Source organism: Lactuca sativa, chromosome 1, assembly GCF_002870075.4.
Source record: "Lactuca sativa cultivar Salinas chromosome 1, Lsat_Salinas_v11, whole genome shotgun sequence".
Classification (NCBI taxonomy): domain Eukaryota; kingdom Viridiplantae; phylum Streptophyta; class Magnoliopsida; order Asterales; family Asteraceae; genus Lactuca; species Lactuca sativa.
In genome coordinates, this window is record NC_056623.2 from 8,872,532 (window position 1) to 8,876,982 (window position 4,451).

A 4,451-nucleotide genomic window follows, 5' to 3' on the forward strand; every position below is an offset into this window, starting at 1 on the left:
GGGGTGGGGTGGGGTAAAGGTGAGAGTGGTGGAATCTAGTGTTTTCCAATGGAGTCCAACATTTTCTGGTAGAGTCTGCATTTTTCGGCGACTAAACAAAAGGAGGCACATTTTCCGGCGACTAAAAGGAGGCAGGGGAGGGGAGGAGAGGAGGGTGCAGTGTGGGTCCTTGAATCAAACCATTATATATTTAATTAATACTTTTTCCACATTTAATTAATATTTTTTAATTAATTGATAATTTAAAAAAAAATAAGTCAGTAAGGGTAAATCAGTCTTTTTAAAACGGATGGGGACCATGCGTGCAACAAAAATATAAAGTAAGGACGGTCCGAGTTAAAAAAAGTCTTCAAAGACCAAGCATGCAGATTACCCTAAACTACAGGGACCATCCGTGTAATTTACCCAATCAGTTTTGGTTAATTCGGTTGGTTTATCGGTTAAATCGAAAATATTTTGCAAGTAAAAATAAATATTAAACTAAAAGAAAAAAAAAACTTACTAAACTTTTACAAATTGAAAAAATTACACTAATACATAACATATTACATTCATTATTTCATAATGTGTTGCCTTGAAGAATCGATATAATACAAGTTAGAGACATAGTAATATAAATTTAGTTGTATATAAAGATGAGAGAAATGATTGAAAGTTGATTGACATTTAACCAATTAGTTGTTACTTTTTAATACAGTATATAAACAATTATAATTTTATAATGGTTAATAATTAAATAATGAGTTATGAAAGAATTTTTTAGTAACTAATCTATCATTTTAAATATAAAATATTAATTTATAGATATAAATTATAAAATATATATTAATTAAATATCTTATTAGATTTTTTCGGTTTAACCAAAATAATGAAAATTTAACCAAAACCAAACCAAATAAAATATTCTTATTCGGTTAACCAAATAACAAAATAATCTGAATCAGATAAACCAAACATCATTTGGTTCGGTTTGGTAATTTTGTTTCAGTTTTTTATCACACCCCTAGACGGGAGTGACTCTACCGGACAAGATCTAACATAATAGGGTCCATATGAAGGACTAACTATGTCTAGAAAGGGCATGTGGTTTCGAGACTTTGCCATTCGAATTGATTGTAACTAGAAACAGACATGTGCGTTGCACGTTTTTTTTTATCCTCAACTTTAGCTTTTAATTTAGACACTTGTGGCCCGATGTACACGATTGGTGCGTTACTACTGAGTTCAGGAACAACAACCGATTCTATACCAGTTGAACTTTTCGTATTATAACAGTTTTTATTTAGATGACATTGGTATAATAATGTATATTATTCGTAAGTACAAAGTTGATTCAAGGAAAACCGGTTATAGAGCAACAGATAACAGGTATTGGCTTCCAACATTTGGTTATACCCTTCCAGACTGATGGTGAGCAGTTGGCACCTGAAGTTGTCCTATTTGCCTGAAATTGTGAAATCAGAATAAAACGTAAATAGTCAAGTTCTAATATTGTGAAAACTATAAGATGGATTGAAGAGTATAAGTATTTATCTTTATTTGTTGTTCCTTTACAAAGTTATTTGATTTTCAAATCAAGGGTTAATACCTGAACTTCACTTTAATAAGAACTCCATCATGTTCATCTGCGGAAACACAAAAATAAAATCAATAAAGTAGCTGATGAATGTATCATAAAATTGCGGGGGTATTTTGGACAAACCCAATACAACCACTCGCAACAACCATTTCTTGAAAATTTTTGATGAATATCTCATTATGGGGGTATTCAGCTTTTCTAAAATTAGAAAATTGTTGATGAATGCCCTCTTTAACCCATCCAAAACAGAAAATGAAACCATGGTTATGAAGTTCAGGTTAATACTTGTTCAGGAACTACTTACATGGGTCCATACGTTTTTTCTGCAATATATTATGATTTTTATGAAACTGTATATCATTGCAGCTCATTTTCGACCAGTCTAGAAAAACAACCAATTCCGACATAGTTAGGATCAATATCAGGTCACGGAAAAAATTAGGGACAAAGTAGACTCAATTTATAAGCTTTGAGAGTTTGCGGATCCTAATTCCGACTCTTGATGATTTTTCTAGAAATTTTCTAAGATGGGAAAAATGGTCAAATGTACAATATTTTCTAGCTTTGGTTATTATGAGTTAAATGTCATCTTAACCCATTAAGTGACAATGAAAATGACTTATAACCTGGAATCACTTGAAATCCAACTCAAATTAAAATGCTTTTATGTGCAAAGCGAAAGTATAATGATGTAAGATGGTTATAGACTTCGGGTTTTTGGCTTGCATCATTGTAACATAAAAAAAACAATTTTATACAAACCATATGCTATTATTAACAAAAAAATCCCAAGAAAAATAGCCATTACCTTTCACGAAAAAGGCTAACATCAAGGTAAAGATTATATTTAAAAGTAATTTAACAAAATAACTAACTTTTACTACTTACCTTGACCACCCATTGACCCCATTCAGGTAAAGTAAAATAATCAGACCAGTTTAAGGACAGACGATATGATTTCATCGACATAGGCAATCAACATATTTTTTTTGAAACGGCTAGGAAGTCAGCATACACATTACTCCTTTCATGTGTATTAACAAATCTTAAAAAAATTGACGGTTGTATATACTATACCTTACACCCCATTGTACAAATCTATCTTTCGTAAGACCAGGAAGCAACTTTTTTGACAGCCCAAATGACTTATGCCTTGGTAATGGGTTTCTTCTTATGTTAACAACATTTAACCCCAGTCTTCAAATCTCAATAGCTCTGAAATCAAAATTGAAAGTAAAAATGAAATATGTTTCATAGATTCACCAGAGATAGATACCAAATGATATTTACTTTCTATTTTCATAAAAGAACTGATAAAAAGGGTTCACCTTTGTTGAACCATGAAATCTTTGTGCCCGACATTTAAATCTCCAATATTATTGTTGAATTTTGTATCTCTGATTAATGTTTCGTACCGAAGGTTGTAAAATTAAGATAGATTTCGATGTACAATGAAGAGAATACAACATTACAAAGGAGAAATAGAAACATAAAATAACCACAATAACATAAACATGTTAACGAATATCCAATCAACCCTAAGAACAATAGCAGCTAGAACATAGAAGGATTCATAAATTCCTTTTCCTTCTTCACCACTAATCCTACATGAAAACAAAATCATTAGAAAACGTCTCAATTAGTAAACAAAATCAACAGGTACGAGAAAATAAAGTTAATAACTTATCAACATACCCTACTTTTGGAATAATATCAACAGATATGAGAGAGAGAGAGAGAGAGGCGGAGAGTGGAGAAGATGAAAGAAAGAGCGATAACTGAAATGGAAAAAAGGGTGAAGCCCTAAGAACATTAGCAGCAAGAACAAAGAAAGGTTCATACATTTCTTCTCCTTCTTCACCAGTTGATACGATGTAGTTGCGGGAAGTGAAGGAGTCAGCAAATGTAGGGGGCTTCCACAATGAGGCAACGATTGCAGGTACGCTTCGACAGTGATCAAATAAGGCAAGGGAGATCTGGTACGGGAGGTAACAGAGGAGGAAGAAGACGGTAAATTTTGGTTGACTCCTGAGAACGACTTCAATAAGAGTAGTATATCCCACTTACAAAGCACAACAATTTCAAAATCCACCAAAACAAATAATCAAATTGTTTTGATTAGCTTACAGACATTCTGAATTGGAGAGACCCACATACCCACAATAGTTGTTCTCTTGATACACTTCTTATATTTGTGGTGATTAACGTAGGCGAGGGGTCCAAGCACGGAGAGGATGCAAAGTGGTAGTGATAGCTAAAGAGAGATGTTCAACAGTGGTGGTGTATGTGAGAACATATCCGATCAATAAGGTTGACCGGTGGTTTAACTGAGAGATAATGTTCAATTTAGGGCAAAATAGATGAGTAATAGATATTGGCGTACAGAAGGAGGTTATCTGGCGTTGGTCTAATCGGAGGTGAAGCAGCGGAGCCAAATAGAAAAGAGAGAAGGGTTATCGACTGATATCCAAGAAAGGGAGCTTCAAAATGAGAATAGATTTAATAAAGTGAGAAAGATAATGAATGATGTCCATGGGGGTGCGACATCTTATTGGGTGGAAGAGGTGGTGGAAGGAACAATCGGCCATGTATCAGATAAATGGAGAAAAATCTAATCGTCGTGAGCCAAAAGAAGTCGGTGAAGCACAGGCAAATTTATTGTGGCCAAAATTGAAAGTATGTAAAGTTTGTTGGCCAAAGTTTAAGCAAGGAAAAGTATACTGTTCAAACATCCCATGAGCTTTAATATGGGAAAATGGCTTATATGGGTAACTATGTTTCAAAATCGTTTAAAAAATACCATTCAAGTTTGGTGTGTACAAAAAACACCATCCAAGTAAAACATTTGTACAAAAAACACCAACGAAGTACA

General features: G+C 33.4%; 1 long non-coding RNA gene across 7 annotated transcripts; it reads right to left on the minus strand.

The window, feature by feature from the left end:
• Positions 1-1,241: 1,241 nt before the first annotated feature.
• On the minus strand, positions 1,242-4,216 carry LOC111907823 (uncharacterized). 7 transcript variants are annotated; one of them, XR_002855678.3, is made up of 5 exons: positions 3,280-4,216; positions 2,908-3,183; positions 2,657-2,794; positions 1,589-1,625; positions 1,242-1,444 (listed from the first exon to the last, which is right to left on the minus strand). It is a non-coding gene; the product is annotated as an uncharacterized LOC111907823 (long non-coding RNA). The 7 variants fall into 7 exon arrangements; XR_006185730.2 differs by having other exon boundaries at positions 3,737-4,215; XR_006185727.2 differs by having other exon boundaries at positions 2,908-3,177; positions 3,422-4,215.
• Between the last annotated feature and the right edge of the window lie 235 nt (positions 4,217-4,451).